The sequence below is a fragment of the Chiloscyllium plagiosum genome, unplaced genomic scaffold, assembly GCF_037043375.1.
Source record: "Chiloscyllium plagiosum isolate Xiang-an unplaced genomic scaffold, Cpla_swu_hap1 HiC_scaffold_30, whole genome shotgun sequence".
In the NCBI taxonomy this organism is placed as follows: Eukaryota; Metazoa; Chordata; class Chondrichthyes; order Orectolobiformes; family Hemiscylliidae; genus Chiloscyllium; species Chiloscyllium plagiosum.
Genome location: NW_028270168.1, coordinates 20,257,046 through 20,281,452, shown reverse-complemented (window position 1 = coordinate 20,281,452; position 24,407 = coordinate 20,257,046). Strand labels below are relative to the sequence as shown.

The following is a 24,407-nucleotide window of genomic DNA, read 5'->3' as shown; positions in this document are numbered from 1 at the left end:
ACCTTCTCCCCACCTTCATCTACCTAATGCATTCGCAGCTACCTTCCCCCCAGCCCCACCCCTCTGCCATTTATCTCTCAGCTCCGGCCGACAAGCCTAATTCCTGATGAAGGGCTTATGCCCGAAACATCGATTCTCCTGCTCCTCGGATGCTGCCTGACCTGCTGTGCTTTTCCAGCACCACACTCTTGATTCTGATCTTCATTAGGCTAGTCCTTTTTTAAATTCCAGACTTTTGTTTAATTGTGAATGCAGATTGCCCCCTTGGCCATGGTGGGATTCAAACCCATGTCCCCTAAAGATTTGATTGGATTAGTGACATTAGTCCAGTAACATTACCACTATGCCACCAGCTCCACTCCACTATTGAGTTAGATACTTTTGAACTTTTAGAGTTGCAAGCAATAAATTGCAACCTCTGATTTTGTTCTCATGGGACATTGCCATAATGAATGATTTTTATTTCAATTTTATATCCCAGACTCCTATTCACATATTGTGGAGCTTTGACCTTTTTTATTGTTCTCATCCTTTGTCCTTTTTGAAAAGACACTGTTAAAAAGTCTGATAGCTCTTTGTGTTCATGCTCTGAGTTGTCAATGGTTTCGATTATTACAGCCCTCTGCCCACTCCCGACACCCACCTTGTACCCAGTTCTGCCACTTCCTGTCTGCTATGATACAAACAAAGCCAAACATACCAGGCAACAGCTCACACTCCTGAGTAGGGTATGAAATATGTTGCAAGAGGCTGCGGTCATATACCATTTAATTTATTTGCTTGCTTGCTTTTCAGATTTAAATGATAAATTCAGCTTGTGGTTGCAAAGTGTAAAGAGATTAGGCAAATGTGTGAAGTGAAGGTGGGGTTATTGGGGAGGTGAGGGGTTATGACATGGATGATGTGGGCAGCTATTTTTGGTCTTCACTGCGCTATTTTATAGATGAAGAATGGGAAGTTAACTAGGTTCAGTCTACAATGGAGCATTCACAAATCTGAGGGCCACATTCTCCTTGCTCAGGCTGCAATACTGTTTCTGCACTAACCAGAGACCCCTGCTGGAAGGTGATGGTTGTATGTAATTTCATTTTAATCTTGTATTCCTAGTGCAGCCACAAGAAAAACATTTTTTCGTCATTATCAGAATTTTCATTTATATTGGGCTGAATCCTACATTTTTTTTGGCCAGGTTCAAGTTGTATTGAAAGATCCTCTCTGCAAGGATGACTGGGTTTTCTTGCTCTATTTTATCAAACTCACCTCATTTCGTATTTACTCTGCCCCTTAGACACACATCACATCCGGTTCGGGCTCCATCTTATTACCATTGTTCCCAGAACAACTCGCCACTCACCAACAGCCCTTGCATCAACGCCATCTTTAAAAACCCATGGTGCACCTGGACAAGTGCGGTCAGTCTGAAGCTGTCCTGCATAGTTCCTGACATTTACCCCCTCGTATGACAGGCGGGGGAAGTGAGCACTCCCTTTTGCAGCAGAGACATGGAAGTCCTGCTGCATGGGATGATACATAGTCAGGACTGGCAGTGCAGGCTGTAGTGATTGTAGCAGGGTCAACCAAGTAGGCCTAATACAGTATGAGTTCCCTGATTGGGGTTGTTAATCTAGTCCGATCAGGGAGCCCTGACTGACAGATATAAACAGGAGTGTCAGAGGTTTTGTTCACTCAGAGAGCTGGCTCTAAGGGAGCTGGATCAGTGTCAAGGACGTTTCGCATTTAACTAAAGGGTGACTTGGTGACGAGATACCGGCCTCTGTGGAGTTATTTCAGTGGCGATGAGAGAAATGCAGGCCCCTGAAGAAGTTCACTTGTAATATTTGTCTTTGAGTTGGGATAAACATTTCTGGCTTTATGCTGTTATTTGGGAAGCTTGACTTATTCAATCCTGCCATTGAAGACTGAGCCCAATATGTGGAAAAAATATGATTCTTTTTCAGGCACTGGGGCAGATGAAAAGCAACAAGTAATTCTTTTGACAGCTTGTGGACTCACGGCTATTTTAGTTATTTGGAGCTTAACTTTCCCTGGAGCACCAGATAGTAAAACCTCTCAAGTACGGACGGACTTAGTAAAGGAATATTACGATCCCAAACCTCCTTTAATTCTGAGCCGCTATTGCTTTTACTCAGCAATTCGAGAACCAGAGGAATTGTATTGGGATTTTTGACTAGGTTAAGATGATTGGCAAGAGATATGTGACTTTGGCTTAACTCTTAATGAGATGCTGAGAGACTGCTTGGTATGTGGGACAAATGATGTAACCCCGCAAAAGTGCCAACTAGCTGAAGCCCAACTGGACTTCAAACAGGTACTACTTCTGATTTTTTTCATTGGAAAATGTAGCAAGTGGAGCATATAAGTTGCATGGTATTCCAATGGAAATGGATACCCTCACCAGTCCGAGTGACCTTGGGGATCACTACTTGAGTGAAGGCAATTGTATATCCTCACCGAGAGCAATTCCTGAACAGAGGGACTGTAGGTCAGCCCACAGCATAATACCACAAGAAATCCAAGCTTCATCTAAATAATTAAAATTTTCTTCAGGTTCTGGGCCAGCAAGCCATTGTATTTGCTGCCGATATGCGGACTCGAGACAGCAAAAATGTCTCACTAGACCTGAATTGAGTAAGAGAATTCATGGCCAGTATGTAGGAGAGTGCACACCCTGGAAAGTCCACCTCCATCTGGTTTGGAACAGTTAAATTGCTAAGCAACATCCAAATCAGAACCAATCAAAATAAACATCTGGTTAAATTGTCACCTTGTTCTAATGGAGGTCAATACTAGCGTGGCCATTTCAGTGATCACAGAACCAGTCTTTAATAAAATTCATTCTGGACTCCAAACCTTAGGTTTGTGCAAGACATCAGCTGGACTGAGAACCAATACCGGGGAACCTTTGCAGATTCAGGATACAACTTTGGTTCCGGTCTCTAATGCAAGCAGCTGGTTCAGTTATCACTGATGGTAGAAGGCTCGGGCCAAAGCTTGATGGGGCGAAATTAGTTGAGACAGATTCACATAGATCGACTCAACATTTATCAATTAGAAAATGGCTGCCTGAGTGAAGCCCTAATTAATTACCCATACTTTTTTCCGGAAGGTCTAGGGACTATCAATGGAGCCAAGGCAATCTTGCATGTTTGTGAGGAAGCAATCCCATGATTCTGCAATGCCTGTCCACTGCCATTTGCCTTGTGGGCAAAAGTAGAGGCAGGAATCAGAAGGTTGGAAAGTGAAGAATTCATCAAGCCAGTGCAGTTTGTGGAATGGGCAGCATCAGTCGTGTTGATTGCAAAGTCAGTTCGCCTTTTCACAGCTGGATATATACCCAATCCCTCACACAGAGGATTTACGTGCAAAGCTGGCAGGGAAGCTGCCCTTCAGGAAGCTGGACATGAGCCATGCGTTTTGTAATTGCTGTTATAGAGTCATAGAATCATGGAATCACAGAGATGTACTGCATGGAAACAGACCCTTCGGGCCAACTCGTCCATGCTGACCAGATATCCCAACTTAATCTAGTCCCACCTGCCAGCACCCGGCCCATATTCCTCCAAGCCCTTCCTATTCATATACCCATCTAGATGCGTTTTAAATGTTGCAATTGTACCTGCCTCCACCACATCCTCTGGCAGCTCATTCCATACACATACCACCCTCTGAGTGAAAAAATTGCCTCTTAGGTCTCTTTTATATTTTTCTCCTCTCACCCTAAACCCATGACCTCTAGTTCTTGACTCCCCCACCCCAGGGAGAAGACTTTGTCTGTTATCCTATTCATCCCCCTCATGATTTTATAAACCACTATAAGTTCACCCCTCAGCCTCTGATGCTCCAGGGAAAACAGCCCCAGCCTGTTCAACCTCTCCCTATAGCTCAAATCCTCCAATCCTGGAAACATCCTTGTAAATCCTTTCTGAATTCTTTCAAGTTTCATGACATCTTTCCGATAGGAAGAAGACCAGAATTGCACGCAATATTCCGAATGTGGCCTAACTAATGCCCTGTAAGATGTGATTCCCAAAGGTATGCTTCAATTAATACCTATAAGAATTTATATCAACATACGAGACTACAATTTGGGGTTCATCAGCCTGTACAATTTTGCAGCGGTTAATGGAATACATTTTACAAGGTTTACCCCAGGTTGTCAATTGTCTAGATGATGTACTAACAACAGGGAAGACCAATAAGGAACTCTTAGAGGACTTGGACATAATCCTTAGACGTTTCTCTCAGGCAGGCATATGTCTTCCAGGCACCCCAAGTGACCTACTTGGATTAGAGAGTTGACAAGAGCAGGTTACACCCATTGGAAGATAAAGTGAGGATGTTCAAAGGTGACTCCAATGTCTGAACCAGAGCTTCGGTCTTTCCTTAGATTGATGAGTTGTTATGGAAAGTTCATACATAACCTGGCCTTGAGCCTGGCACTCTTGTATCAACTCTTTAAAAAGGGTCAGCCTTGGAAATGGTCATGTAGCCAAGCCATAGCATGCAGGGAAGTGAAGAAACAGCTATCATCCTCTAAGATGTCGGCACACTCTTATCCCAAGCGAGACATGTGATGTCTTCCCATATTAGCTCAGGGGCAGCCCAATGGACAGGAATGGCCAATAGTGCATGCATCCAGGACTTTGATTAATGCAGAGCCTGGTTATGGAATAGTGAGGATTGCAGATGCTGAAAAGTCAGCGTCAATAAAATATAGAGCTGGAAAAATACTTAGCAGGTCAAGCAGCATCAGGGGAGTCGGGGAGTCAACGTTTTGTGCAGGATCCTTCATCTGGAGCCTGAATATGCTCAGATAGAGAAGGAAGGTTTAGCGGTCATTTGGAGTCAGAAAGTTTCACCAATACCTTTACAGACCTAAATTTATAATAATAATGGACTCACAAATACCTGCTAGGTCTACTTAAAGGGGACAAGATGTGAAGGAGCTGGTGTTGAACTGCGGTGGACAAAGTTAAAAATCACACAGCACCAGGTTATAGTGCAACAGGTTTATTTATAAGTACTGGCTAGTACTTTGAAATAACCTTGTTGGATTATTGCCTGATGTTGTGTGATTCTTAACTTTAAAGAGGACAAGGCAGTGCCTCCCACAGCTTCAGGATGAATTCAGTGGTGGGCTGTAATCACACTTGAGAGTATGGTGTTCATCAGGCTTATGTCCAAAACATTGATTCTCCTGCTTCTCAGATGCTGCCTGACCTGCTGTGCTTTTCTAGCACCATACTCTCGACTTTGATCTCCAGCATCTGCAGACCTCACTTTCTCCCTGCATATAATTACAAGTTGGAACACTGTTGGCGAGGCCAAGTAGCAAATGCGGATGCATTCAGCCGCCTTATGATGGCAGATACACCTCCGGGGTTATAACCACTGGAAGAGTCCGTAATGGTTTTAAATTTTCGGGATACCCTTCCAGCCACTGCTGATGACATCAGACTTTGGACGCAGAAAGATTTGGTCCTGACAAAAACTGAAACGGTTGGTGGTGATGGGGAAGACCAAATGGTCTTCACAACCAGAATTGAAACCTTTTTGAATCCGAGGGACCAGATCACAGTAGAGGATAATGTATTATTATGGGGAGCAAGAGTGATTTGTCCCAGTAAAGGTCAGCACCAGATACTGGTTGAACTCCACCAGGGTCATCCAGGAGTTTCCAAAATGAAGATGTTGGCAAGCAGTTATGTTAGGATTGGTTGCAGATGTAGCTACGTTGGTGGGGCAGTGCCCAGAGTGCCAACAAGAACAAAAATTACTGCCGGCAGCACCCCAATATTCATGGGAATGGCCGGGTAAATTCTGGACTTGGTTTCACATCGACTCTGCAAGTCCCTTCATGGAAGCAATGTTCCTAATCATTGTGAAGGCCCACCCAAAGTAGCTGGATATGCACAGAGTTCCCTTATCAAATACAGGGACCACAATAGAAAAACTGTGTGCATCTTTTGCAATATACGGACTCCCCAAAGTGTTGGTCATTGATAACAGGCTATCGTTTACCAGCAGACAATTTGAGGATTTCCTAAAGTTGAATGGTATTCGTCATAAAAGGACAGCTCCATACCATCCATCATCCAATGGTCTGGCAGAAAGAGCAGTCCAAACTTTGAAGGCAGGCTGAAAGAAACAGCCTATAGCTTCACTCAATACTAAACTGTCCCGGTTCCTGGTTGATTATAGGAGCACCCCTTATGCAATTACAATGGTAAGAAGACTCAGCACCAGATTAAATCTGATCTTCCCATACTTTTGGCGGTATGGTGGGAGTAGTGAAATGTCATCAGGAATGCCAATGCCAAACACAAGACTCCGCTAAGTGAGAGAGACAGTGTACTTCAGGAGATGACATTTGATGGCGGAACTACAGAAATGGCCCTGCATGTGGAAGAGGCATAATTGATGTGAGGTCAGGTCCATTAATTATAAAGTTCTGAATAAGCACGTGGACCATATGAAAGCTGTAAACTCGCAAACGGTGCAGGAGCAAAATGTGCCTGGCAGTTCCAGAACCCTCTCCATGAAGCATTGAAGAAACCTCAAAATCTGAGATGGACACAGCGGATGTCACCACCTTGACGTCTTTGCAGCCTGAAGAGGAGAATGAATTTCTTCCGAGACACTCTGGGCACAAGAGGCAAGCTACTGAGTGTTATACACCCCCCATATCAGGGGCAGAGTTAGAGGAACTTGACCCAGTGCTGAAATGCCTCAGGAGGAGCTACAAAAAATACATCCTATGCACTCGGACTCAGGGTGGGGGGGGGGGGGTGGTGGGATGTAGCGATTATAGTAAGGTCAGCCAGGTGGACCTCAGAGAATATGAGTTCCCTGTTTGAGCTTGTTAATTTGATCCAATCAGGGAGTCCTGGATGAGGTTCTGCTCATTCTGAAAGCTGCCTCTGAAGGAACTGGATTAGTGTCAAAGACATTGTGGAGTTTGTAATCCTACTCTAGAGTCTTCAGCACACAATCCCAGGCTGGCATTCCCAGTGCTGCACAGCTGTCTTTCGAAGATTCCGCAGCTACTATTTTGAGGAAGAGTAGGGGAGTTCTTCCCGCTGCATTGAATAATATTTATCTCTCAACCTTTATTTGAAAGATAAGCTGTTGCTATTTTGATGGGGAAGGGAATACGTTGCATGTGTGAGAGAGAGAGAGAGAGAGAGATGGCGGGTGGGTGGGTATTACCGTCCCTTTAAGAGCTGCCATCCTTGCAGTTATGTGACTTGGAGGCTTTAATCAACTCTGTAATTACAGCCGGCCCTGCAGTATAGTAATTACTGGTATTGTCCGAGGCCAGCTGTTGCTTTCAGTAAAGCTGTTTTAACTGTGTTATTCCGGAGCTGCTTGTTACTCCACGATCCAGGTGCACTAATAGCAGACTAAATCTGGCCTGCATGCTTTCTGAGAGATTTCATTACCATTTAATTTGAGTCTTGATTGAACGTGGGTGAGAAATAGGGAGCCTCGGCAATAACCACCCTGAGAGTGTGGGGTGTGGACCAGAGGGAGATTTCCATTTCTTTATTAACTCGCCGAACATAGAAACATAGAAAATAGCTGCAGGAGTAGGCCATTCGGCCCTTTGAGCCTTACCACCAGTCATGGCTGAACATGCAATCTCAGTATCCCATTCTCAGTATCCCAATCTCAGTATCCCATTCTCAGTATCCCAATCTCAGTATCCCATTCCCACTTTCTCTCCATACCCCTTGAACCCCTCGAGCTGCAAGGGCCACATCCAACTCCCAATTGGCCCCAACAGCTTTCTGTGGGAGAGAATTCCACAGGTTCACAACTCTCTGAGTGAAGAAATTCCTCCTCTCAGTCCTGAATGGCCTACCCCTTAATGTTAGACTATAACTCCTAATTCTGGACTTCCCCAATATCAGGAACAGTCCAGTGCCATCAGGAACAGTCCAGTGCCATCAGGATTTTATATGTTTCTGTGAGATCCCCTCTCATTGTTCTAAATTCCAGTGAGTACAAGCCCAGTTGATCCAATCTTTAATCATGTCAGTTTTGCCATCCCGGGAGTTAGTCTGGTGAACCTTTGCTGGACTCCACCATTCCTGCAGTGCTGACATCAGACTCACTGAGTCACAGAGTCAGAGATGTACAACACAGAAACAGATCCTTCAGTCCAACTTGTCTATGCCAACAGATATCCTAAATTAATCGAATCCCATTTGCCAGCATTTGGCCGAAATCCCTCTGAACCCTCGAACCACCAGTCCTTCCTCAGACTAGGAGACTAAAACAGCCCACAGTACTTCAGGTGTGGCCTCACCAAGGGCCGATATAACTGCAGTAAGACATCCTTACTCCACTACTCAAATCCTCTCGCTATGAAGGCCAGCATGCCATTAGCTTTCCTCACTGCCTGCTGCACCTGCATGCCAACCTTCAGTGACTGTTCCACCATGACACCCAGGTCTCACTGCACCTCACCTTTTCCGAAACTGCCATCATTTAGATAATAATCAGCCTTCATGTTTTTGTCACCAAAGTGGATAACCTCGCATTTCTCCACATTATATTGCATTTGCCATGTGTTTGCCCATTCAGCCAGTCTGCCCAAGTCACCCTGCAGCCTCTCAGCATCCTACTCACGGCACACACTACCACCCAGCTTAGTGTCATCTGCATATTTGGAAAACTTTACATTCAATTTCTTTGTCGGCATAGTTAATCGTGAACAGCTGAGGCCCCAGCACTGTCCTCCACTTGTCAGTGCCTGCCACTCTGAAAAGTTTAATTTAGATAATTATGTGGTACTGCATTTTGGGAAGGCAAATCAAAGCAGAGTTTGTACACTTAATGGTAAGGTCCTGAGGAGTGTTGCTGAACAAAGAGACCTTGGAGTGCAGGTTCATTGCTCCTTGAAATTAGAGTCACAGGTAGATAGGATAGTGAAGAAGGCATTTGGTATGCTTTCCTTTATTGGTCAGAGTATTGAGTACAGGAGTTGGAAGGTTATGGTGCGGTTGTATAGAGCATTGGTTAGGCCACTGTTGGAATATTGTGTGCTATTCTGTCTCCCTCCTATTGGAAAGATTATGTGAAACTTGAAAGGTTCAGAAAAGATTTACAAGGATGTTGCCAGGGTTGGAGGATTTCAGATTCAGGGAGAGACTGAATAGGCTATGGCTGTTTTCCCTGGAGTGTCAGAGGCTGAGGGGTGACCTTATAGGGGTTTATAAAATCATGAGGGGCATGGATAGGATAAGTAGACAAGGTTCTTTTCATGGGGTGGGGGAGTCCAGAACTAGGGGGCATAGGTTTAGGGTGAGAGGGGAAAGATATAAAAGGGACCTAAGGGGCATGCAGAGTGTGGTATGTGTATGACATGAACTCCCAGAGGAAATGGCGGAGGATAGTACAATTACAGCATTTAAAAGGCATCTGGATGGATATATGGATAGGAAGCGTTTAGAGGGATATGGGCCAGATGCTGGCAAATGGGAGTCGATTAGGTTGGGATATCTGGTCGGCATGGACGAGTTGGACTGAAGGGTTTGTTTCCGTGCTGTACATGTCTATGACTCTATGACCCATTTATTCCAACTCTCTGCTTCCCATCAGCCAACCAGTTCTCTATTCATTTCAATACATTACCTCTGATACCATGAGCTTTAATTTTCCTCATCACTTAATCTGTTGTGTGGAACCTTGTCAAAAGCTTTTTGAAAGTCCAGATACACAACTTCCACTGATTCACCCTTGCCCACTCTACTGATCACATCCTCAAATAAATTCCAGAAAATTTGTCAAACATAGTTTCCCTTCAGTGAATTCATGCTGACTTGGGCTGAGTCGTTCACGGCTTTCCAAATGCTCAGTTACTTCATTCAATGCTCTCCACAAAACATGCCAGACCTAGGAAGAACTGTTGTGGATCCTAACTCATCTCCATCATTAAGGCCACCCATGTCTGTCTCTGTAAATTGCACAGAGCCAGTCTCAGCTGTGCTGCTGCTGAAAGCCTCATCCATGTTGCTGTCATTTTGCGGTTCGGCTACTCGTCTCCCACCTTGTACACTGTGTAAACCTGAGCTCTCTCACACTGCCTTCTGACCATTTTCATTGCACTGCTCATCACCCTTTGTGCTTGCTTACCTATATTGATACCCAGTCTAGTGAATGCCTTGCTTTTATGCTTTTCCTTATGTTCAAATCCTCCCATAATCTCACCCCTCCCTGTCTACGTAATGTACCATCAGCCTTTGAGTTCTGGCCCCTTGGTTGTGTCTGATTTTAATCACTCCCACCGTTAGCAGCTGCCTGGTCAAGGCTTTGACATTCTGTCCCTGAATCTTTCTGTCTCACACCCTCTCTCCCCTCCTTTAAGATGCGCCTTGAAAACAACTCCTTGACTAATAAGTCTTTGTTTTAATAGTGCTTTTTGTGGTTCGGTGTCAAATTCTGTTCGATGACCACTCTTAAGAAACAACTTGGGGAATTTTGCTATCTCAAAAAGCACAAGATAAATGCAAGAGCTTGTCACTGTGAGTTGCTGGGAAGTGGAAATCCAGTGGAAAATCTGAGTGAGTTAAAGCAGTATTCTGGGACATCAGGTTAGGAGTCCAACTCTCCACAGGTCATAGCTCCCTGCCCAGTGCTGCTCCTCAGTGGAACAGCATATCACAGTGGCCTATTATGAGGGCTTGTGCGGTGAAGTGGTAGTGTCCCCACCTCTGAGCCAGGAGGCTTGGGGTCAATTCCCATCTACTTCACCTTCTCTGAACAGGTTGATTAAAATCTATCTCCCTTGTGCTGTACTGGGTGCAGGTTTAACAAGTCCCTCCACTGAGTTACCAGTCACCTCTGCTGGGCTGTGCATGGACTGGATTTTATCACAGGTTTCGGAACCTGTGGGCGGCACGGTGGCACAGTGGTTAGCACTGCTGCCTCACAGCGCCTGAGACCTGGGTTCAATTCCCGCCTCAGGAGACTGACTGTGTGGAGTTTGCATGTTCTCCCCGTGTCTGCGTGGGTTTCCTCCGGGTGCTCCGGTTTCCTCCCACAGTCCAAAGATGTGCAGGTCAGGTGAATTGGCCATGCTAAATTGCCCGTAGTGTTAGGTAAGGAATAAATGTAGGGGTATGGGTGGGTTGCGCTTCGGCCAATCGGTGTGGACTTGTTGGCCCGAAGGGCCTGTTTCCACACTGTAATGTAATCTAATCTAATCTAAACCTCAGTAACTGGTGCTCCTCAGTGCTCACTCCTGCAGCAAAAAAGTTTGACAGCTTTACTGGAGGCAGCCCCTAATAACCCTAACTGGCTGCTTCTGTGTCCACTGTCCAATTAGAGGCAGTGATGAGCTCTTGATGCTACTGTTTTAATCAGAGAACTGACAGCTATTACCCCTCAGCAGTTAAGTAAAAAATAATCAGAGAATGTATTTCAGTATTCATTCATGAGATGTGGGAGTCACCAGTATTTCTTGCCCATCCCTATTGCCCTTGGAAAGATGGTAATAAGCTGCCTTCTTAAACCACTGCACTCCTTGGGGTATAGGGACAACCACACTGCTGTTAGGAAGGGAGCAGCAGGATTTTGATTTAGTAATAGTGAAGGAACAGAGATATAGTTCTGAGTCAAGGTGGTGTGGAGAGGAAGTTACAGGTTGTGGTGTTCCTATGTATCTGCTGGCCTTGTACTTGTAGGTGGTAAAGTTCTCGAGTTTAGAAGGTGCTGTTGAAAGAACCTTGATGAGTTGCTAAAGTGCATCATATGGATGGTACAGGCTGCTGTTGCTGTGCATCACTGTAAAAGAAGAGACTGTTCAAGGTGACGGAGGGAGCACCAATCAAACAGATTGTTTTGTCCTCAATGATGTTGAGTTTTTTGAGTTTTGCTTGAACTGCAACTTGAACTTGGTGACTGGGTGTATTCCATCTTGCTTCTCTAAACGTGGTCCCTTCGATTCCTTTATCCAAATCATTTACACAAATTGTAAAGAGTTTGTCATGACATCCTGCCAGCCTGGAAAAGACCTGCTTCCTGCTGGCCAGCCAATGTTCTATCCACGCTAATTTACAAACCCCAACACCATGTGCTTTTATTTTCCATCTTTGATGTGGCATCTTATCAAATTCCTTATGGCAATCTAAGTACAGTACATCCACTCATTCCCCTTTACCTATAGCTCAAGTTACTTCTTCAAAGAGCTCCACTAATATGAAGGCAGACTGTCTACCTGCAGCAACCTGGTTGGTCTTCAGAGATAAAGGCTGGCTTTCTCAAAGAGGGACACCAATCCCTACAGCTCCAACAGTCCCTGGAGAAGGTTCCCTCTGATCAGCAGGTCCTTTGCCTTAAACCATGCTGTCCTTCTCTGGATATGGCTCAGTGGCACTATGACTGACCAAACTGGTCACATCCTAAAGGAATAGAACTGCTTGACAGAGTCTGCAGAAAGTGATGAGGGAATCAAAAAGAGGGAGATATCTATTTGATCTTATCCTCAGCAATATACCTGTGATACATCTATCCAAGACATTATTGGTATGAGTGACCATCACAAAGTCCTTGTGGAAACAAAGTCTGCACAATGGGGATACCTTACATCATGTTGTGTGGCACTACCAATATAAATGGGATAGATATTGAACAGACCTAACAAGTCAAAGCAGGGCATGCGAGAGTCACAGTGGACAATCATCAGCAAAATTGTATTCAGTCATAATCTATAACCTCACAGCCCAGCATTATCTCCCATTCTGCCATTCTATCATCAGTCACGAGATCATCCCTGGTCAATAGAGAGTGCAGCTCAGCATGTTAAGAGCAGCAACAAGCATTCCTAAAAGTGAGGTGTCAGTCTAGTGAAGCTCTAAAACAAGATTACTTGTGTGTCAAGCAGTAGAAGCAGCATGCAAAAGATAGGGTTAAGCATTCCCACAACCAACGGATCAGCTTTAAGTTCTTCAGTCCTGCCACATCCAGTCATGACTCGTGGACGACAATTAACCCAACTCACTGGGGGAGGAGGCTCCACAAATATAATCATCTTCAATATTAGGGATCCATCAAATCAGGGTTTAAGGCAAATTTGAAACACTTATCATGAGAAGGGCCACATTTCTGATCCCTCTTAGCCTCTCCTTGAGGCCCCTGGCATTACAGATACCAATCTTCAAACAACTTGATTCACACCCTGTAATATCAAGAATTGGCTGAAGATACTACATAAAGCAAAGATAAACAAATTCCCAACAATAGTGCTGAAGACGTGTGCTCCAGACCTAGCCACACCCCGAGCCAAGCTATTCCAGTCCAACAATAGCATCAACCCAACAATGCAGAAAACTGACAAAGTTTATTCTGTCCACAAAAAGCATGGCAAATTCAACCTGAACAATTACTGTCCTATCATTCCACTGTCAATCATCAAACTGATGGAAGGGTCATTGCCAGTGCTGAGCAATGTACTGCTGACTAATGTTCAGTTTGAGTTCTTCCAGGCCTACTCAATTCCTGAAGTCATTACAGCTTGGGTCCACCTATAGGCAAAACAGCTGTACTCCATATGTGAGGTGGGAGTAACTGCTGTAGATGTGAAAGCAACGTCCTACCAAATATGGCATCAAGGAGCCCTAGCAAAACTAGAATCCATAAGACCATAATTATGCATAGGAACAGAAGTAGCTGAAAAATGTGTTGCTGGAAAAGCGCAGCAGGTCAGGCAGCTGTGCTTTTCCAGCAACACATTTTTCAGCTCTGATCTCTAGCTTCTACAGTCCTCACTTTCTCCATAGGAACAGAAGTAGGTTTTTCAGCCCTGCAGAGGAGGAGACAATTAGGAAAGTAACTTTTTAATCTCATTGTTACCATATCATGTGTATTATTTCAGCAGCTATCTTGTACTTCAGAGTTTATAGATAGTTGCAGGAGTTTGATCCATTAGAATTCTGTACGGTGAACAGTTTTTGATTCCCTGGAATTCTGTACAGTCAGATTGAATTGGAATTGATTTGATACATTGGAATTCTGTGTAATGGGGTTGAATGGGAAGGGATTTGATCCATTGTCATTCTGCATGCAGGACTGAAATAAGAAATTTATTCAGATGTAAAGTTTTTGACTTAAAATGTTGAATCCTATTTCACTCTCTACAGATGCTGCCTGACGTGTTGAGTATTATTTAAAATGAGAGGGGATCAGTCTGTTGAAATTCTCAGAGTGGGATTCGGGCAAGTTTGTTTTCCAGTGAAAAGCTCAGTTTGAGCTTGAGATCTTTTAGTAAGGAATCTATTGCAGTTTTTAATTTGTTAAACTGGGGTAAATTGGTGCTTGCTAGCCTTTTGACATTGTTTGGAGCTGTGGTTATTTTCAATATTTTGCAATGCTTTCACTATCTGATTTCAAATGGCAATGGCCCACTCTGAAAGGCGACGGTCAAAGTGCCTGAGTAACTCCATTACTTCGCAGCGTTGAATGTACCTGGAGGCTCCAAGTCATGAGGGATATTGCTGGCTGTAGATGGTGCAATTGTAAAACCATTGAGTCCAGTAATGAAGCCTATGCAGTATTAAGTCCTGGAGATTGATGCCCTTTGCCTTTTGCTCTTTCCTATCGTGATTTTGAAGATTTGACGGGTCAATCCAGAAGCTGGAGCGTAAAATCGAGGCTCATACTTAAGGTGCAGTGCCAAGCCACTGCTGCACTGTCAGAGGTGCTGTCTTTCAGATGAGACATTTGGTGGTGACTGACTCTGCTCTGTCAGGTGGATGTAAATGATCCCACAGCATCACTTTGAAGAAGAGTGAGCAAGTTTTCTCTAAACTAACTTAATCATAACATTATCTGGTCATAAGTCATATTACTATTTATTGATCTTGCTGTGTGTAAATTGGCTGCAACACTTCCTACACCATACCCGTGTACCTCATTGGCTGTGAAGCACATTCGGACTTTCTGAGCTAGGGCGAGATACTGTGTAAACACAAATACTCCCTCAACCACTTTCTCCTTTTCTGCTTTCTGATAAAGCACAGAAAGTCAAAAACTCAATCTATGCAAAGATACTGGAGTCTTAATTTCCTGTCTCCCATGCATTGTGAGTCAAGATTAGAGCAGGGCTTTAAAAGCACAGCTGGTCAGAAGGGCTTTTGCCCGAAACATCGATTTTCCTGCTTCTTGGATGCAGACAGACCTGCTGTGCTTTTCCAGCACCCCAGCTTAGCCTCCACCTGCAAATTCACAGTAGCTGCTTCGTCTCCAGTTCTGGTCACTCTATTATAGAAAGGATATTATTAAGCTGGAGAGTGTTCTGAAGACATTTGCCAGGATGTTGCTGAGAATGAAGGGTTTGAGTTGTGAGGATAAGCTGGGACATCTTTCACTGCAGCGTCGGAGGTTAAAGAGTGATCTTATAGAGATTTATAAAGTCATTAGGGGTATAGATAAGGTGAATAACAGGTCTCTTTTCCCTAGGGTGGAGCATTTGAAGACTACAGGGCACATTTTTAAGGTGTATGGCGAAAGATATAAAAAAGACACGAGGGGCAACTTTGTTTACACAGAGAATGGTTTGTGAGTGTAATAAACTTCCAAAGGAAATGATGGATGTGGGTGCAGATAAAATATTTAAAAGATATTTGGATAAGTTCATCAACAGGGAATATTTGAAGGGATATGGACCAAGTGCAGGCAGGTGGGACTAGTTTAGTTTGGGAACATGTTCGGCATTGACTGGTTGGACCGAAGGGTCTGTTTCTGTGCTGTATGACTCTATGTTGCTAGAGAGCCTGCTATTATGATCCAATACAGAGAGAGGAGTCTGGCTGCAGTGATGTGGAAGGCAGGGAGTAGGGGTTGGTGAGTGATGGGGTGGGGGGGGGGGTGTTCAGTAAAATGGGATTACCTGGAACCAGTGGGTGCACAAAGACGCCCGGGGTCTGGTACAACTATTGCCTTGTACCTGATGGATGGGAATGGGAGGGGGAGGTAAGGGAGGAGGTGGGAGGGGGAGTGTGGGGAAGGGGGAGGTGGCATTCACCACTCCTGTCTCACAAAAGGACACCAGTTGGTGGCAGCAATTGCCACTGAGGCATTTACTGCCAGTTAATTCCTATTGTTGAGTAATGACAGGAAGCCACGGTGGGGGAACCCTGGTCGGAGAATAGTGTGAGTGGTTTTAGCAGCAGGCAGCTTGGTCTTTGCTTGTTGGAGTCAGGGCATTCAGCAGTCACTGCCATCAGCCCCGCCATGAGATTTAATTAGAACAAATTGCTTTTTTTTATTTCTTTCCCTTCGCTGCTCTCTTCCAAGAGGACAGTAATTACACCAAAATGTGCCTATCAGGCCTGGCCTCTGACTGGGGAAGCTGTGCTTTAAAAGCTCAACAGCTGGTCTCCCTGTCCTCCTGTTTCGATTTCACCAGCTTTCTGCCATTTCAAAACCATTTTGGTGGGGTGGCACGGTGGCTCAGTGGTTAGCACTGCTGCCTCACAGTGTCAGGGACCTGGGTTCGAATCCCACCTCGGACGACTGTCTGCGTGGAGTTTGCACATTCTCCCCATATCTGCGTGGGTTTCCTCCCACAATCCAAAGATTGGCTATGCTAAATTGCCCATAGTGTTAGGTGCATTAGTCAGAGGGAAATGGGTCTGGATCTGGGCAGTTACTCTTTGGAGGGTCAGTGTGGACAGCTGAATGGCCTTTTTCCACACTGTATCTAATCTAATCAAAGATAATCAGAGGGTCACTGAAGCTGTGACCAGGGCAAAAGAGGGAGTATAACTTCACTATCATTGGTTTACATACAGGGGCTTCTCTGAGGAGAGTGGGAGAGAATGAGTGCTCCATGTAAGTCTTCATCATGGAGGTTATATCTGCTTCATGCCAGTTCCATGGGAATATCTTGAATCAGGAGAGAGTCAAGAGTGGCACATGGTTAAAACATCTCTTGTGAATAGAATCAAATCCCATGCACCTATCTCTTCTCCTTGACCTACATTGGCTCTTGGTCTTGCAAAACCTCATTTCACAATTCCTATCCCTTTGTTCAAATCCCCTCATGGCCGCCCCCTCTTCCTATCTCTGTCATCTCTTCCAGGCCTACAACTTTCTGAGATTTCTCACCTCTTGCATATCCACAATTGCCTTCACTCCACCATTCTTGCCTCATTCTCAAACTCTGGAAATTAATCCTTAAATTTCTCCTTATCTCTTTCCTCCTTTACAATGCTTTTTATAACCTACCTCTTTGACCAAGCGTTTGGCTGCCTCTCCTACTGCAGCCCAGTGACAGATAACGTTCCTGTGAAAGACTGGGGATCTTCTTAGCAATGTTAAAGGTGCTATGCAATTGTAAGTTGCTGTTATTCACACAGTGTCTGTCTCTGCAATCAGGGAAGGATTCATCATGTCTGCTCCCAGCATTTTGAGAAATTGGCTGACGGTTGTTCCTATGAAGTAACCTTGTGTCAGGGAGTCTAAGGAGGAATATGAAAAGTCAAAATATTTTGGTTAATGATTTGACAGACGTCAACAAGAGGTGGATAATGCAATGTACAGAGAAAAGGCCTTGTGTGAACAGAATGTATGACTTATAAGTAGAAAGTGTAAAAGGATAAATGCAAGTGACATAAAAACACAAGCTTATACAAACAAGCAGGGTCACAGACGCACATAACAACAAATGGACACAGAAAGACAGAAAAATCCAGAGAGAAACAAACACATACACAGAATGAGAGACACAGACAGGTTCACATACATACAGAGACACACACTGACAAAGAAATACAGAAGGGCACAGAGAGTCAGACATGCTCTGAGGGGCATATAGATACACACAAGCAGAGGGACATACAGAGGCACATGGCAAAAGAATTGCCATGAGTTTTGTTTGAGGAGTGGACCCTTTGGATTAATTGTCTGCAGTGATGTGAATGTGAAGAAGTATTTAGATACCAGCAGGTGTCACTATACACTGCTTTCCTCTGAGCCTTGTGCTTGGGAGATTGGATGATAACTGCTGGCTTGTCTTGTCAGTGGACAGTATTGCAGCTGTAAGTACAACAGTGACGAGATGAGTTTAACTCCGTTTAAATTGAAGGAGATTACCAGTACAGATCCACAGACTAGCTGCTGATATAGTTTAAGACATATTCCTGCATTGTTCTCTTTTCTCATATCCAGGAGCTCTGTGATGAGGCCTGGCCTCCTGTGGTTTTCGGTGTAATCGGCGATCCCAAATTGTCAGCATTGACATGCTATTCAAACATGAGGGTCATTTCAGAACTCAAAAACCTACACTCCTAGTCCAGTGCAATACTGGAAGAGTGCTGCAATGTTTCGGGTGCTGCCTTTCAAACATTTCAGGGAAGATCAGAGGAATCTTCCCCAGTGGCCTGGCTGAAATTTATTCTTCAATAATCATGTTGCTGTTTGTGGGAGCTTGCTATATGAAAATTGATGGCCACATATTAGAAAAGCTGTAAACTGCTTAGGGATGACAAGAATGTACAAATTGCTATGTAAATACAAACATATTTCGTTTCCCAATGACATTGGGATTAAAGAATTGTACTTTCTTTTAGTAATTCATTCATGGGACATGGACATCACTGTCTAGCCCAGAATGTATAGTCCATCCCGAATTGCCTAGAGGGCAGTTAAGAGTTAACTGCATAACTGCGGACCTACAGTCACAGAAGAAGAGCTGGCTAACAGGAAGCAGAGACCAGGCATAAATGAGTCATTTTCTGGTTGGCAAGATGCAATGACTGATGTGCCTTAGGGATCATCATTTTATAATTTATAGAAATGACTTAGACATAGTATGACTGCTAACTTTGCTGTTGACACAAAGATTGGTAAGTTGAGAAGAAAACATACAAAGGCTACAAAGATGTACAGATAGATTAAATGAGTGGGCAAAGATCTAGCAAATGGAATATAAAATGTGAAAATATGTAACAGTCTATTTTAGCAGGAAAAATAAAAAAAGTCATGCTATATAAATGGTGAGAGATTCCAGAGTCTTTGAATGTAGGGAAGCTGTTGTGCTGCATCTCCCCAACAGTTCTGGCTGACCAGGAGACTCTCCCACATTCACTGCCTACCACTGGTATTTTACAATGATTTAACGATTGATGATCTTAATAACTATTTGGCCACATTATGGCACACTATCTATAAAGGCTTGATGTCGGACTTGAGTTTGAGTTTCTGGCCCAGAGGCAGAGATGCTACCACTGTACTTCTGAACCCATTTTTTATTATCTATATGCCACAAGATATTTGTTACGGTGACAGAAAGTATAGATCTGGACATTGCAGTTCTGTTGTACATATGGATTTTCAAAAGGCATTGAATAAAGGATCACATTTAGAGCTTGATATTGAAATTAACGCCTATGGGATAAAAGAGGCAACAGCACAGATACAAAGTTGGCCGTGGGATAAAAAACAAGAGAGTTGTGATCAATGGCTGTTTTCAGATTGGAGAGAGGGATTCAATGATATACCCCATAGTTCAGGATTAGGATCACTGATATGTTTGACACACATTAGTGACTTGGATGAGGGGTGCAATGTCAACTTTGAAATTTGAAATACCCCATGGAATTTGGAGCAGCAGGAAACAGTGAGGAAAAGGACCAAGACACTTAGACAGGCTGGTGGAATAGGCAGTCAAATGGCAGATAAACTTCAATGCAGAAAATCTGGGATTGGGATGTGATACGTATTAATCAGAGGAATGAGGTGAGACAATACAAGTTATAGAATACAGTTTAAAGGGGCTGGAAAAGTAGAGAGACATTGGTTTTTTGTACACAAATCTTTAAAGATTTTGGGACAGTTCAACAATTGGGATTGTGAATTTACTGAATAATGACACAGGGAACAAGACAGGAAGTTATGCTGAGTTGTATAAAACACCAGTCCAGCATCATTTGGATGATTGTTTCCAATTTTGGGCTTTAAGTTTTGGGAGGGACAATGAAGGCTTTGGAAGTGGCACAGGAGAGCTTTATTGGAATAATTCCAAGGTGGTTTCCAAGGTTTCGGTTATGAGGATTGACTACAGAAACTAAGGTTGACCTACAAAAAGCAGAACGGGTTAAGACAAGATTTGACAGAGGCATTTGAAATCACTTTTGGTTTAGATTCAGTAAATGAAAACTTGTTTTGAATACATAAAATGTTTATGTTTCACTTTTAGGAATTATTGAAGGAGGGATTTGGCAAAATCAGGACTGAAACCTGAGAGCCTGAAGATTTTGTTCATGGTGAAAGCTACCAATACCAGCTCCAGCACTGGGACCAACACAGGCAGCAACAGATACAGCGGCAAAGAACATCTGAAATATCTGTGTCACACAAAGGATGAAAAGTAACTGCTCTGAGTAAACCTCTTGTGGGTAAAATGTAGGAAGCACAACATATTCAACAATGTTTAAATAGCTTCTGACCATATATTTTTACTCCATTTGGTCTTGGGATGTGTGTGATGCTAACCAGCCAATCTTCCTTGGGCATTTCTCATATCCCTGATAGTATGATGATTCAGTCATTTAGCATTGGGCTGGAGTAACGTGTAGACCAGATTGGATTGAAGTGATGGGTTCCCCTCCTGCAAGGACATGAGGTTTTAGATTTAGATTTTAGATTTAGATTACAGTGTGGAAACAGGCCCTTCGGCCCAACAAGTCCACACAGACCCGCCGAAGCGAAACCCACCCATACCCCTAAATTTACCCCTTACCTAACACTACAGGCAATTTAGCATGGCCAATTCACCTGACCCTGCACATCTTTGGATGGTGGGAGGAAACCGGAGCACCCGGAGGAAACCCACGCAGACACGGGGAGAACGTGCAAACTCCACACAGTTAGTCGCCTGAGGCGGGAATTGAACCCGGGTCTCTGGCGCTGTGAGGCAGCAGTGCTAACCACTGTGCCACCGTGAACCAATCAGGTTTTTAAAACAATCAACAGATTTCATTTCCAATTCATTGATTTGTTCAATTCAGTTTCTCAACCTCTTCTGATGTGCTTCAACCCCGTGACCTTTCTGGACCAGCACTACAATTAACCCATTGCTGTACCAACTCATTACATGTTATTGCCACAAAGTTCAAAATCAAATTCAATTTACCATAACGTTCCACACATTTATGAAAATCATATAAGACTGTAAACAGCATTTTAAAAATCCAGAATATAATTTAACCTAAACAATGGGCAAAGGTCACCAAGTGAATGGAATGGAATTGGCTAGGATTGAGGAGGGAAAATCTCTGGGTTATTTGAGAGATAGTTGCCAGGTGTGGTGGGAAGACTGCGAGATTTCACAGTGCAGATAAGTGAGGATGGGCCAAGAAATGACCTTGTCAACTAATACCTTGTCCTCACAATTGCTCTTGGTTTGATTAACAGCTGAGTGGGTAGGGGCTCATACTACATTCCTCTGCCCAGTCTTTCAATGGAGATGTTTAAACTGTACATATTTAAAGGTTTGGCTCACAATATAAACTAATGGTTCAAGTCATACTTGATGCAAACTTGCTCACCCACAATTCTAATAAACATAAAGATATTATCAAGTGCTGATTTTCTCCCCCTCAGTGAGATATCTGTACACTGGTGGTTTTTCTCAGTCACTTACTCAATAGGGGAGGTAGTTGTGCACTGACTGGCTTTTCCCAGTCCCTCATTTCATCAGGGTGATATGAATAGTGACTGGTGTCTCTCTGTTCCCCACTCTCTCAGGGAGGTATCTGTAACTGACTGATGGTTGTCAATCCCTCACTCTCCCATATAGGTACGTCTCCATTGATTATTGTCTCTCAGTCCTTGATTCTGTCGGGAAGGTATCTGTACACTGACTGCTGTCTCGCTGTCCCTGAGTAAGGGACCTGTACATTGATGGCATTTCTCAGTCCCTCACTCCATTGGGGAGATATCTGTACACTGACAGGTGTCTCACATTCCCTCAGGAAGATATCTGAACATTGACTGGTGATTCTTGTTACATCAGGGAATTCTTTGCAAACTGACTGGTGGCTCTCATTCCCTCAGAGAGATATCTATATACTGAAGTGAGTCTCTCACTCCCAACAGGAAATACCTGTATGTTGACTGGTGTCTCTAACTCCCTGTGGGAGATATTTGTACATGGAGACATGTCTCTTACTCCCAATGGGAAATATCTGTACACTAACTGATGTTTCTGAGACTTTTGTGACTTCCTATGCTTGTGTGCAGATGACTGCCTGATTAGTGACAAAAGGCAGTCCTATCCTTTTAAGCTTGAGACCAATTTGAATTGAACAAACATGATGAAGGGAAAGAGCCTCAGTATGTTGGCGGTCAATGATTTGCGCATTCCAAACTCAGTTGCTGATATCTCCCATTGGTAACATGAAGATGAAATGATTTTTGCAGTTTTATCGGTTAAACAAAACTCAAAGCCTTTAGGTTAAGCGACTGGTGTATGCACACAGTTCTGTTTGATTACATGAGTGGAACTATTGCCTTAAATAAAATAATTTGTCTTCCAAATCGCCGTGCTGTGTTCTTTTGTTTTATTTATGCAAACCTCTGCACCATTTCTCCTGCCTAATTAGACAGATGAAATTAAAATGCAGATCAATCATGATCAAATGGAATTACAGAAGATGTTTGTGGGTTGAATGACCTCCTCCTGCCTCTAGGATGTTTTGTAAGGATGGTGGTTTCCTTCCCTCAAGCATATTAGAGCATCTGTCTGCTTTTTATAGCAAAAAAACAATTTAATGACAACTTTTACTCAGTTCTCACCACTAAAAGTCATCCATATTGAAGACAAGCAGTGTTTTGTAATCTGGATGAATCATTAGATGTTCATATTAATGGAAGTTTCTTTGAAACTGGTGCTCAAAATAAATGGAATACTCAACAGCTGCACTTACTACATTGTAACGCACTGAAATCAATGACAAAACAAACATTCAGAAAGAACAGCACCTTAATGTCTATTTACTGTCTGTAGATTTAAAGCTATTCTAATTCGCTCAAAGTGGTATGAGGTTACAGTTTGTATAAATCACTGGTATACAATCTTGATCTCCAGCATTCTTGTGAGAATGTATTTTGAAAGGCTAGAGTACAAAAAATGGTTTCACTTGTCGGGAACACCAGAACTATAGGCCACAAGCATAACATTGTCCCTAATAAATTCAATGGGGAATTCAGGAAAAACCTCTTTACCGGGAAAGTGGTGAGAGTGTGGAAATCACTGCCATGAGGAATAGGATTTAATGTGAAATTGGCTAAGCGCAAGTGAGAAAGAAATTAAAAAAAGATGTTTAGATGAGATAAACTAAACTGGGATGAGATTGTATATCCCCTGCAATAGCAGAGCACTGTAATAATGCTGTTGTATTAAATGAGTTATTGCTTAGAATGGCGAAAGTGAGGACTGCAGATGCTGGAGATTAGAGTCAAGATTAGAGTGGTGCTGGAATTGCACAGCAGGTCAGGCAGCATCCAAGAACAGGAAAATCAACATTTTGGGCAGGAAGGCACGAAATATCAATTTTCCTGTTCTCCGATGCTGCCTGACCTGCTGTGCATTTCCAGCACCACTCTAATCTTGACTCTATTGCATAGAATAGGCAAGTCTCATTAATACAGAGGAGGGAGTGCTGGATGTCTTGAAAAGCAAAAAAGTGGATAAATCCCCAGTATCTAATCAGGTGTACCCCTGAACTCTGTGGGAAGCTAAGGAAGTGATTGATGTGCCCCCTGCTGAGATATTTGTATCATCGATAGTCACAGGTGAGGTGCTGGAAGACTGGAGGTTGTCTAACGTGGTGCCACTGTTTAAGAAGGGTGGTAAGGGCAAGCCAGGGAACTATAGACTGGTGAGCCTGACTTCGGTGATGAGCAAGTTGTAGGAGGGAATCCTGAGGGACAGGATGTACATGTATTTGGAAAGGCAAGGACTGATTAGGGATAGTCAACATGGCTTTGTGCGTGGGAAATCATGTCTCACAAACTTGATTGTGTTTTTTGAAAAAGTAACAAAGAGGATTGATGAGGGCAGAGTGGTAGACGTGATCTATATGGACTTTAGTAAGGCATTCGACAAGGTTCCCCATGGGAGACTGATTAGCAAGGTTATATCTCATGGAATACAGGGAGAACTAGCCATTTGGATACAGAACTGGCTCAAAGGTGGAAGACGGAGGATGGTGGTGGAGGGTTGTTTTTCAGACTGGAGGCCTGTGAGGGGTGGAGTGCCACAAGGATCAGTGCTGGGTCTGCTACTTTTCCTTATTTATATAAATGATTTGGATGTGAGCATTAGAGTTATAGTTAGTAAGTTTGCTGGTGACACTAAAATTGAAGGTGTAGTGGAC

The 24,407-nt window shown here is 43.5% G+C and overlaps 1 long non-coding RNA gene across 4 annotated transcripts in view; it reads left to right on the top strand.

Annotated features, from left to right (window-relative positions):
- LOC122563594 (uncharacterized) overlaps positions 1-22,564 on the top strand; it is a 110,194-nt gene extending 87,630 nt beyond the window's left edge. For all 4 annotated transcript variants that reach the window (XR_006315662.2, XR_006315663.2, XR_015752207.1 and 1 more), the window contains exon 5: positions 20,225-22,564. This is a non-coding gene — a long non-coding RNA (uncharacterized LOC122563594). The remainder of the gene's footprint in view (positions 1-20,224) is intronic.
- The last annotated feature ends 1,843 nt before the right edge of the window (positions 22,565-24,407 follow it).